Raw genomic sequence first — 13,109 nt, 5'->3', positions numbered from 1 at the left:
AAGTGTTTTTTCCTCCCGGTTGTTGTTTTTAGGCACCTCTGTGCCACACGTGCTGAAATACGTGTCAGCAGCATTGCAAAAGCTTCTGCTGTTTCTCCCCAGAGCAAGCCAGTTTCCTGGCAGTGACGCGGGGTGCAGCTCTCCCTGCACGCTGGCTCCCAGGCTTTTCCCCAAGGGAATCCCAGGCCCCGCCAGGCTTCAAGTTGTGCTGGGCGTTTGGTTTGGAAAAGACAGCAATACCGTAAGCTAAAAACCCCGTTGCCAGCACTTCATCTGCAGTCAGGAGGGACCCGTGCCATGATCGCCGCGGGGTCCCATGCAGCGCATCGTTACTGTCAAGTCCAGCCTGACGGATGCACTGCCGTCCCCGGCACTGCCCCGGGAGGAAGAGGAGGAGGAGGAGGGGAGCATGGTGCCCACTTCTTCAGCCCAGGCTGCTCTGCCCTGCCCGCAAGTGGGGGTGGACATTTCGGGGAGCATCCCGCGGTCCCAGTGCGCTCCGTGGAGCCCTGCCGGGGAGCAGCCTCGCCGCCCCACGGTGCCCCCACGTCCCCACCATGTGAGTGCAACATTTTGCTGTGGGTTTTTTTAACATTGGTGACAAAACTGAGGGTTTTTTTTTTTTAAGGTGTTTTAACCTGGAATGATCACGTGAGCCCCGGTAGGGTTAAGAAGCAGCAAATCGAGGTGAATTCACAGGGATGAGCCGCTCCGACGGGCAAGTTGGTCCCCTCGCCATGGGTGCGAAGTCTGCCCTGGACCCGAGCGCAAGCGTCACGAGCTGGCACTGGGAAAAGCCACCAAGGGAGGGAGCAGCAACTCTTGTCTCGGGAGGTTCCAGCTGCTGCCTGCTGGCCTGCGGAGGGGAACAGGAGCGGTGGCGGAGGGGAGCGGGAGACGGGAGCACCTCTGCACTGGGGACGCCGCTCCAACCCCCGCAGCTCCTGCGCTGCCTGCGCTCGGGGCGTCAAGGCGTCAGAGGAGAACATGCAGAGAGACGCTGTGGCTGCTTAACGCCCTTTGGGCTCCTACTGGTGTGTTTTTCAGGCCCACATTTGGCTCACACGCGCGCCAATAAACAGAGGTGGGTGAAGAAGAGTCTCAGGTAGGTGGTGTGGGTCCCCCAGTGCCACGCGGGACACGGCTGGTGCCGTGGGTGCCCGCTGCGGCTGCTGTGGGCGGGCAGGAGCTGCCACCGGGACAACGGGAGGAGCTGGAGCATCGAATCCTCCCAGGGTTCCTTGGCTGAGCACCGCCGCTTCTCCGTGCCCTGGAAGTGCTGGCCGCGGGATGCAGAGGGGCCTGGCCGCGGCTGCTCCTGGGCTGTGCTGGGGATGCTCCGGACACTGCCCGGCACCGGCTTGGATCAGCCGCGCCCGATCGCGGGCTCGGTGAGTAATGCCCAGCGTTTTGGCATCTCCCGCTGCTGCGGCACAGCCCGGTGACCACCCAGGCCAGTGGCTTCGGTGCCAGCGCAGCTGGGCACCCGCAGAGCCGAAGGTGTCCCTTTGCTTGGGGGATTTTCCGCAGTTCTTCAGCATTTGCAGCTGAAGCCGAGCAGATACGGCTTTGCAGCCCAGCTGAAGTCCTGCCACACGCTCGGGTCATCCCTCAGCTTTTTGTCAGCTTAATGAAATGGTCCCGTTTCCTTCTTCCAGATGTGCCCCCTGCTAAGTGCCTGGAAAATGCATTCCCGGGGGAAGGATCCCGCAAGTGAAATGGAAATGACCTACCGGGGGCTGCATTAGTCCCAGCGTCATCGCTTTTATTTCTTTGCTGTTGAAGTGTTTTTACCCTTCCAGTGGTCAGCCACCGTCCTGCCCTCCCCCAGGCCCGGTGGCCATCTCGGCAGCACTCACTCCGTCACCGCCACCTTCTCCCGGGTGAGCTCCCGTGGAGCTCTGCAGGGGGACGGGGGCAGGAAGATCCATCCAGCCCTGCTTGTTCCCTCTTGCTCTCCCCGTGGAGCCCGGCACCAGGCTCCGGTTCAGGTCAAAGCCCGTTGCCCTGTGTGCGGTTGCAGGTCGGAGCGCGTGGAGCCGGGTGCTCGGAGGGATGCCGAGCCCCGTGCCCGGCCGGAGGCAGTGCCTGCGCTGCCGGGAGCTCGGGGCTTGGGGGGGTTCTCTTCCCTCCTCTTCCTCGGGAGCCCCCACCGCACCCCAGCCAGAGGGCGAAGGTGGGAAGGAGACTTGAACGAACAGCAGCGTTCAGGGCTCTTTGAGACGAAATGCTGAAGAGGCAGGTCTGCTTTTATTTGCACCAGTAGCCACTCAGCAAAGTTAAATGAAGCAGCTTAAATTTAATTAACGGCAGAATCTGGCTCAGCATCGAGAGAGGGATATGAAGAGACTGAGCATGAAAACGAATTCTTCTTGTGACTTCATTAACCCCAAGGTTAAAAATCGGTGCTAAGGTTAGATTCAAGATAACAAACCCCACTGTGGCTTTTTTACTGGCGACGGTGCTGCGGCCCCCGCTGCCCTGTGCCCGGCCCCCAGTCCCCCCCGCCGGCCTGCGCCCTCCCCGGGGGTGGGCAAGGGGGCAATGGTGTCTGCAGGGACTCTGCCAACGCTGCCGAAAGGTTAAGGAGGGAAAGAGCCATTTTTATGGGTTTTTTTTAAGATATAAACACAGGAAAGTGCTTTCCCTTTTTCATTTCATTTTGCTTATGATGAGATTACTCAAGGAGAAAAATGCTGGAGTAAAATGAGCGACGGCTGCAAACCTGCTACATTCTCCATGAAATTCCAGCTCGAGGAACCTCCTGCCTCCTCCAGCAGTGCTGCCTCAGGGAATGACAGTGCGATAATTTACTTGATTTTATGGTAATTACATTGCATCATGTAATTCCATGATTTAGATAACAAACATCTTCACTGCTCTAATGTAGGCAGTGACTTACCACCACCTGAACGAATTTTTGGAATTTTCTTGGGAAAAGCAGAGGCCACTGGAAGAGGAGAAGGATAAAGAAGCCGGGGCTGAGGACCTCTGTCCTTGCCGGCCCCCCCTCAGCTGGTTTGCTCTGGGCACTGGCCCGGGCCCCTGGGGTAGCCCTGTCAGTGACCTGCTGAAGGACGGTGGCTCCTCGGAGGAGCTGCCCTGTGCGAACGGCACCCGACGTGTCCTGGCCAGGCTGAGAGAGGATTCTGCACCCAAGTGACCAAGCTCTGCCTGGGAGCGCGGTTGCTCCCGCCTCTGGCGTTACCGGCTGCGAACGCAGTGCTCCGTTTCGTTTTCAGCCAGCCTGCATAATTACAGGACTTGCCTGCGTAATTACAGGATTTTTCTTTACAAAAGACCTTAAATACTGACATGCCAGAGCCCCAAGCCCCTGTCTCGCGAAGGGCCCTGAGCAGCGGCAGCGAGTCGATGCACGCAGCGTCCCGCGCATGATAAGCAGGAGGAGCGAAGGTTAATGCACTGGGAAGGGTGTGCGAGAGCAGAGCTGGGCCAGGAGGGCTGCAGAACGCCCTGCTTGAGAAACCCCCTGCGGGATAACGAACCTGCGCTTCTCCCCCTGCTTGGCTTCGTCCCCGTTCCACGCTAACCTGTCTCTGGCACCAGCCGTGGGAACAGACGGACCTGCCACCTCTCTTTCCAAGCACTTTTTGCTCATGCTCGGCCAGATGTGACGCGCAGTGGCGTGTTTTGGGGACGCGGTCCCGCGCTGGTGTGGCTGTGCTCGGCTCTGTGTCCCCGACAGCGGTGACAGCCCCAGCCGTGCCGGGGCCGGAGCAGCGACGCTCCGCTGTGTGGGGCAGGGCCAGGCGGGGGGAGCAGCCAGACACCTGGAAAAAAGACAGGAACTTTTCATCGCACAAGGAAGCAAAAGCGTTGTTTTCCTCCTTTATTGAACTTTGGCAAATAATATGTGTGTGTGGGTTTTACATCAATAGCTATAAATAAAACTTTGAAAGCAATGTAATACTTGTCATCAGGATAAAGGACATCTATTGGCACAAATCATTGAGTAAAAACCCTTTAATGATAAAATAACATTCACTCTTTAGCTACTTTATTTGTCTGAAAAACTCAGCTTACACTCAGTTCAACATATCACCTTCCACAAAGTTAAAAAATGACATAAAATGACATAATAAAATATACCTTAAATTTCATAATACAAGTACCTTGGCAAATTTTAGCAAGCTGGACCACCTACTGTTGGCCGCAGCAGTGACCGTTGCCATTGTCTCACATACCCCGTGTTGCCTTTGGACTGAAACCTGGAGGTGAGCTCAGCGTGTAGGTATTACAACAACCGCGTGTGCCTGAGCAGCGTCGGGATCTGCTAGCATGAGTCGAGGCTGCCGAAACAAATGTCGAGTCTGCTTATTGCGGAAGAACATAGAAAGCTTTCTGGAAGATTAAACACTATTACAATCATTAACTGTCTTACAAAAAAACCCTATTTAAAATTCTTGTATCCATTACCGTCTTTGGCAGATAAATAAGAAAAAAAAAATAAACAGACTATATTACAAAGCTTTCATTATCACAATCTACCGTATAAGGCCAAATAAAAATATGTTTCTTTGCACTAATGAAAGCACATCTCTAATATATCCTTAATGACAGACAATATAAACACTCTACCGACGTTACTTCAGATGCCTCATTAGAAGACTGCGACTTCCGTACTCCTATTCCCCGAGTGGCACTCTTCTACGCAGAGTGAAGTGTATTTAGCAGTTGATTTGGCTTTATGTCCAGTGCGACCGGTGAGTCAGGGTTACGCCAAGAGCCGGCTATAAAAGACAATCAATTTGCCAGCCCGCTCGGGCACTGTGAGACTGGGGGGGGCCTGAAACCCGTTTGTGACACGAGGGGTAACTCAAAGCGGGCGCAAAGCGTTTTAATGAGCGTGAACCCCGAGGCGAGGGTGCCGGGGGTGGCTGGGAGAGCGCCGCAGACCACGCGCCCATCGGTGTCCTGCCGAGCACCCGCCGGGACGGGCAGGAGGCAGCGGGCAGGCGAGGGGCGCCGCGGCGCGTCCCCAGCACACCCTGTGTGGCCCGTCCCCCGTGCCGTGCCCCGCCGGGCTGCCATAAAGCCAAAGGAACTCCCGAGCCTGGGAAAAAACGCACAGTTGGCTCCGTTCTGAGCAAGATGTCTGTTTTTGCGCGACCGACTGATGGATCCAATCGGCTGGGGCCGGTTGGCCAAACTCTTCCCCAAATAAAAATTTAACTGGAATTCAATTTGTGCCCACGTTTAAAACACGGACAGACCAGAACTGACGCGCACCTCAGCTCTTGTCAGTACATAAGCGTATGAGGCAAAACTGTGCGTGTTTTCGCAGCGTAAATGTACACACAACTGCGCCACAACTGCTAACAGGTAACAGGCTCCATGCATAAATAAATACCATCAAAGCAAAAGGCCTATTTTCAAATCCAAAAGAAGAAGTTGCCATTAAGAACCACGATGCATCACACTGCTAAGGTTTTGCCTCATGCATAAAAATGGTAGCGCTGATTGGCAGTTGCTAATTATAATACTACACCGTCACACAGAACAATTAGCTGTTCAGACCAAGTAGCACAAATGTAGAAAATAATCTTTTTTTTTTCTTTTTTTTTATCAACAGAGCAAATTAACACAGATTGTTTCTTCAGCAAAATATGAAACTGTAAACTTTGGGCTCATTCTGCAACTTTTCCCCAATCCGTAATAAACAAAAAAAAACCAACGGGAAGAAAGACTGACGTACATTTTTAAGCGCACCTGTTCCGTCTATTACAAAAGCACAACCTAAAACGTATAAAGCTTTTTCTTTTTTAAATCACAGTTACCAAAAAGAAACAGTGAATAATTTATTACATACGCTATAATAACATTACTCTAAACAACTATTCTCTATGAGGTATATCTGAGAAAATTCGGTAAGGGATTGCACGGTCTGCGTTGCCAACATGCCCAGTTTTATATTAAAGCTTTGGAACCATGAAGAAATAGAGAAGGAGGAGAGGAGAGGGAGAGGAGAAGAGAGGAGACGGAGAAGCAGGAGGAGGGAGAGGAAAAGGAGGAGAAGGAGGAAGAAGAGGAGGAGGAGGAGGGGGAGGAGAAGGAGAATAAGAAGGAGAAGAAGGAAGAGGAGGAGGAGGAGAAGGAGAAGGAAGAGGAGGAGGAGAAGGAGAAAGAAGGAGGAGTAGGAGGAGGAGAAGAAGGAAGAGGAGAAGAAGGAGGAGGAGGAGGAGGAGGAGGAGGAGGAGGAGGAGGAAGAGGAGGAGGAGGCGGAGGAGGAGAAGGAGAAGAAGGAAGGGGAGAAGAAGGAGAAGGAGGAGGAGGAGGAGAAGGAGGAAAAGGAGGAGAGGAAGGAAGAGGAGAAGAAGGAGGAGGAGGAGGAGGAGGAGAAGGAGAGAGGAGCCTTTGGTATTATTAGGAGTTTTGTTCTTTGCAGGGCTGCATTGCAAAGCACCACAGTACAAAAAGCCCACCAGGTACGATTCGGCGGCCCAGTTGAAGCTGAGGTATTCACAGGAAGAATAAAAAAAAGCACAGAGAGGTCTAGACTGGCAAAATCGTTGCTTTGGTTCAAGCAAGGCACTCGTCCCGTGGTAATGTCACACTTTGCAAGTGAAGCACGTGTCTGGTGAGAACCGCGACTGCTGGGGGGACCCTGCCAGCTCTGGGGTTTCTGTGCCCAGCCCGCCGCCCGCCCCTGCCGGGCAGGGGGGGCCGGGGACGGCGGGAAGGCTTCGCCTACGCCAGGACAGATCGTCTCCTCCACGCCCGGAAGGCATCCTGAGAATTATTATAGCTTTTTAGAGAAGGAATACAGAGAGAGAGATTGAGAGAGAGAGAGAGAGAGAGAGAGAGAGAGAAAGCACACTTGTCAAGTCCCTATCTTTTCCAACACAGACTGGAAACCAGAAAGAAATACGAAATAAAAGGCAACACTGAATTGAAGCGGAGCTGTTGTGTTGAGCCGTTGGCAATCTGTCGGGGTGAATCCAGAGGCGTTGCTCGGGCAGATTTCCTGGGGAAAGGCTCAGGCCCCCGTCCCGTCCCGTCCCGCCCCGGGATCGCCGCGATGCTGCGCCAGGGTCTCTCCCGCCTGCCTTCACCCTCAGCGCAGCGAGGCCTTTGTGCCGCCGCGGGGCAGGCCCAGGGATTTACGAACCGGCTTTTAACCTCAGCCAAAAGTGCACGCACCTGCGATCTCAATTAGGTGTTTTATTTCCCCTCTTTTAAATTTACCTACCAGCCAGCGCCCACCTTCTCGTTGTTTTTTACTGCGGAACAGGCTCCGCTGTCGGCAGGATGAGGCGGCTCCTACCGAAAAGCTGAGCTCGTGTCTGCCGGGGCCCATGGGGAGCTCCCCGTCGGATAAACAGGATAAAACAGGCCAAAAGAAGCAAATGCTAAAGGGCACCGCTAATCCCCCAACGACAAACAACCAACTTTTAAGTAACCACTTAGGAACGTCATACTAATGGAGCTTAATGCAGCTTTGTTTCATTGCTAACTCGAGAAAAAATAATTAATTGATTTTCATATGAAAACTGTAGTCGCAAACAACACCTGCACCGTGTAGGCAGGAGCGAGCAGCCTCCGTCTCCGCTGTGCCCTCCGCGTTCCCCGAGCCCGCTGCTGGGCGTCCGGGTGGCCAAAACGGGGAGGGACCCCCTCCCCTCAGCCTACCTGTTCAGGAACGGCATTGCCTCAAAACGATCATTTCTAGCCCTAATTTGTGCTGCTGGCGCAAAGGCGCACCCCTGAATCCGTGAGCGGGACCGGCGCGGGTGGCAGCACGCGGGTCCCTTTCCCCAGGGAATCGTCCGCCGGATACAGCCGGGATTCACCTCAGCTCAACACAACCGCTCCGTCCCCCGGGATCTGGCGTGGGGAGGGACGTGAAGGGGTTCTGCGTCTCCAAATGTTTTTGGCTGGCGGGAAGGCGTAAGGGAAACACAGAAAACGTCGTCACCAGAACTGGCAGCTTCCGCGAGAAGCATCTCTCTGGGTGTCTGGGCTGCAGCTGTACGTTGCTGTGTGTAGGAGAGAACAGTTGAAACTACAACAGAGCACAAGCAAAATGCAGACCGCACAGAGAAAGAAATCTTTGGTATCTTTGGTATCATCAACACGATTAAAATTACAAATGGAAAAAGTCAGTGAGGTAGCCTCTTTGGTTCTCACTAGAAATAGAAAGGTTTTTTCTTTTTTTCTTTTTCCCTTTTTTTTTTCTTTTTTCTTTTTTTTTCTTTTTTTTACACACACAGAAGTTCATTCTTGGAAGCAGCTAGTTTAAGGGTTTCTCTCTTTTCGCTTGGCATGTATTATGTTTTCACCCAGCTTAAGTTTTAAGAAGCCACAAAGTTCAGGCAAAGTATCCCAGTGTCTTTTTTTTTTTTTTTTTTTCCTATTGTTTCTGAATGCACAGTTTTAGGCTGAATATTCATTGCTTGTCCTCAAAATTCGCTCTGTTGTTCTTACGGAAAATCAGCTGTAGTGCTTTAAAGGTGATTCTAAATAAAAACCAAAAACTATACAAGGGCATCCTCAGATGATTATGAATAAGTTAAATAAATAAGTTATATTAGGAAGGCTTTATGTGCCGTAATAAAGGTATGTCACACTTTCTAATCAGATGGGAAGAGATTAACTTAAATAATTTAAATTTTGATATTTAAACAATTGAAATTAATTAAAAGAAGAAATTAAAACTAGACTCCTGTTTCATGTAACTCATTATTTTTCTCCTGTCTGTAACAGAACGCGGCTGCTCTATGAAGCAATACTAACTTTTAAGCGTATTTACTAACACAGGCTTCGCATCTCTGATGCGCTACAACAGTAAAACGGATAAATAAACAAAATTAATCCCAAATTAATTCATAAATGATCGAATTAAATAGTTACAAATAACTCACATTGGAGCCTGATCCCGCAGTCCACATTCAGCCAAAACTCCCATTGAATTTCAAAGCTGAAATGAAACTCAATGGGATTTAGACTGAACAGAGATTTCAGGACCTACTCTAAGACTAAATTAAATAAATTACATTATTGATAGATAATATATCGGGTTAAAACCCACAAGTGTCTGGAAAAAAATAAAACCATTTTAAGCTTTACCTTTTTAAAAAATTTAAACAATAAAAATTCCCCTTAATAAATATAAAGGAGGCCAAGTATAAAGTTTCCCCGTGTCTTAAAAATACTCAGGTATTGTGACAAGCAAGAAAAACATCGGGTTTTGTCCGAAGCTAGCACACTCTTTGCAATACCGTGTCGTTACCGTGTCTTGCTCTGGAAGAGGAGACCCCTATTCCCTTCTGCAGTTTGAGCGTAGTTTGCTGGTTTAGTCCTTCTCAGGTCTTTGGATTCAGCTTTAGGTAAGAGAGATCCGGAATAAAGCTATTCAACCGAAGTCATCAAGCACATTCTTTGTTCCTTCACGGATGATTAAGCAATATCCAAGGTTTTTTGAAAGTTGAATTCATCTTGGATGTGCCCATGGTAGTAACTCCAAGTCCACGGTACAGAAGATGCTGGGATACTATCTGTACGTACCAGTCTTTCGTATCAGAATAAATAAAAGGAACAAGTTACATTACGCGGCTCTATAGATTCATAAATATATGGTATATAAACGTAACGTATCTATTTGAGTTTTTTTTTTAGCATGGGCAGAATAGAGCGTATATTCTGCTCACACGTGTACATACAAACATATCTACCCACAGCATATGCTACGGACACTCCTCTTCTGAGAGAGCTGCTACATAAAAGCCTACGAGAGTTGACAGTGAAACGGAAGACGTAACACAGGGCCATGAAAGATGCAGGGATAAAAAATGCAGCAGCAGTTTCAGATGTTCAGATGAAAATGACTTTTGGCGAACAGGGAGGAAACACGGGCACTGATGTACCTGCAGTCCCAGCGCAGAGAAGCCTCTGTGTTTTGCTAAACAAGCGCTGCAGCGCGGGCAGTCGCGTCAGCCAAAGTGTTGTCATTAGATTGTTCCCGGTGGGAGGCTGCGGATCAGCATTTGAAAGAGCCAAGCAAAAACTTAAGCCGTAATATTGCATAACAAAAACTTCCACAATTGGGAGAGAATTAACGATTTCATCGGGGATGTATTTTTTTTGTAATTCAGCACTTGATCTAGACTTACATCGTTATGGCGATTGGGATGAACTCCGATCAGAAATAAAAAGCCCAAGTCTTTGCTCACAGGCTTCGGGAGAAGCCCAGGGCAGGCTCCCCTCCGCCTCTAAGGATGGTGGTACGTGGGAGGCACAACCAAGGCTGTCCCTAACGTGGTGTCCCACATGCCCGTCTCTGGGGTGGGACACCGGCTGCTGGGAGGAGGCCTGGGTCTCGTTCCTTGTCCCGGATGATACGCTTCTCTGCCCCGCGACTGCAGTAAGGGAAGGGGCGGTAAGGAACAACAGTCGGGGTTTTCACCAGTGGCGCGTCACCTCCCGCAGTGGTTACAGGGGCACTATGGGATGGAGCATGAGAAAAGTGACCAAAACCCAGCATCACCTGACACTGCTGCAGATTGCGGGAGGACACTGTCGGAACAGACATTTCCCGCGGGGGCGATGCCACGTTCAGGATGCGCATGGAGAGGCTGCTTTGAGCGGACACTCTTGGATGGGAATGAAGGTGGAACTTCAAGATGACCAAACCGCCTCAGCTGGGTGCTGCTCTACAGCGAGCTGGCTCAGAACTCCTCACGCAAACACCCCGAGGCGCTGGTACACATCAGCCCAGACCCGAACCATTTTTTGGCAGCTTTAGTCCTGACTACCGGGCTTCTCTGGATTATTTTCAAATCATGCCCAATCTTTCTGGGAAATCTATGTTTTGCTTCCCAGAGTTGGTATGTGCTGTCAGTTTAGCTGTGAGGATCCCAAATTTACTTTTCAGAAACCTTTCCTGTCCTGAGCAGACAAGGCTTTTTGATTTTCTTTCTTTTTTTAAATGCGAAAATTGGAAGATGACTGCAGCGGTTTTGCGAAGTAGTTAAAAAGAAGCCTTTGTTTAAATGTAGAGATAGAGCACAATGGTACCACGGAGCTCCAGCTCTGAAGAGAAATTTAGACCGAGGTCTGCGTGTCGTGACTTGGACCATCAGGACTTTGAGCAACCAACATAATGTGTCTAATACATCAAAACGAACTACTGAACTGCCGCATGAACTGCCGAAACCTCAGTTTTGGTTCAGATCAGGATCTGATCTCGGTGAGCCAGCCTGCGGCGGTGCTCAGCACTTACAATGACATAAATCGGTACATACAGATATTGCGAGTTTTATCCCTGGGGAAGAGAAAGAAGGGTGTGGGTTACTCATCCGATTTCACATACGGAAGGATGGGTGTTCAAAGATCTAGACATACAGGAGACCAAATCTACCTGACAAAACAAGTCATACCCAACGGACACATTTTCCCTACGTGGCTCTGGAGAGAGGAGACATACCAGTGTAGTATCCCAACATCTTGCGCTTGGAGTCCATGCAGCTCTTGGAGAGATCCCGTGTGAGGCAGAAACAGGAATAATGTAAATAAACCCACCCTTTTGGTTGCTCAGAGAAACAGAAGTGATTACCTGTACCCAGATCAATGGTGCTATATGCATTCAGTCGTGCAAGAGGAGATAACGAACTGAAAGAAAAGTAGTGAGAATCCTCATCTTTGGTATTGTAGCTGTTGAGGTTTTGGTTGCTCTGTTCCTTGTTCTTTTGAAAAAACTGCATAGGCACAAATTAAAGACAATCTTCAACTTTAAGATGACTGAGTTGTCAAATGAAGCAGCAATCGTACTGGCTTTGCTTTGTTCTCGTTCTTGTCAACCCTTTCTTTGAGATCTGCTTCCTAAAATGTCCAAGATGTCTGTCAAAACACAGTGTGTTACTCGTTTGCTTCCTGACGTCCTTACTTGTTTTTTTTTTTTATTTTTATTTTTAGTTTATTTTTAAATGGAACAGTTCGTTGCAGAAGAAGTAGGTGCAGAAAACGTTTCTTTGGTTTCGATTAAGTAGTACATAAAAAAAGTCTCAAGTGTCTCTAAAGAACCACGACCGCGCTTGGCTTTGCTGCCGGGGCCCCGGCGGGCGCTGCAGGAGGGGCCGTTCTCGGGTAAAGGCGCACGTCGAGCGGCCGCCACCGTCCCGCCATCGGTGCGGCGGCGAGCGCGGCGGCTGCGGCCGGGGCTCGGCGTCGGCTCAGCTGGGCTGCTGGCCCGCCGGAGGTGGAGAGAGGGCTTGGAGTTTGTGAGGCTCCCCCATCGCCACACAACCACCCGCACCAGCGATGACGAAGAGAAAATGGCAAGTTATAAACATCTTTGGCTTGCAGTAATCCTGTCTCTTTGGTGTGCTGTGTTCCCGCCAGCTTGGGTAGCTGGGGGGTAAAAGGAACTTAGGGATTCAATAGATTTAGATGGCGTACTGAAGTCATACGCGGCACATCTGAAATGGCCAGTGGCATCTGAAGGGCTCGTTTCTGTTTTTTTCCTGCTTGAAAGTACCATAAAATACTGAAAAAAAAAGGAACAAAAATACATTGAGCGCTAAATACGTTTCAGTAATAAGGACGTTGCCGAGGAGAAATTAGATTCCTGGTAACTAAAAAGGACGCATTAATGACCTAAAAAAATCTAGATCTTCCAAAATGTTGTGTTTGCTCCATGTACTGTAGCAGTTAAATTATTGACCTCCTGAGTGTGCATCTGCATTAGGTACAAACACAGAACTTGTGACAAACTGCAAACTGTGCTTGAGGCTCGCGTGGTCACAGAGGTGTTCCCCACGGCCCGGGAAGCCGGGCTGCGCGGCGGAACAGTCGCTGCCGGGAGTCCAGGGTCGTACCTATTCCTATAGCTACTGGCTTTGTGCTTGATACTTTGAGCTCAAGTGAACTGAATTTTTCTGATCCAAGATCAAGCTGTACTCGCTGATTAAATTAAAGAAACTAAAAGAAAAAAAAACAAAACCAAACAAAAACTTAAATTTGATCTTTTTTTTTTTTTCCCCCCTAAAACACTTAACAAAACCATGCCTGAGTTTTAAAAAGAGATTCTCAGATTCTTTAGCGTCTACGTGTCAGACTTTGTGCTCCGTTCTGGTGTGGCCGCGCCACGGCGG

The sequence above is a fragment of the Rissa tridactyla genome, chromosome Z, assembly GCF_028500815.1.
Source record: "Rissa tridactyla isolate bRisTri1 chromosome Z, bRisTri1.patW.cur.20221130, whole genome shotgun sequence".
NCBI lineage: Eukaryota > Metazoa > Chordata > Aves > Charadriiformes > Laridae > Rissa > Rissa tridactyla.
This window is presented reverse-complemented; position numbering follows the sequence as displayed.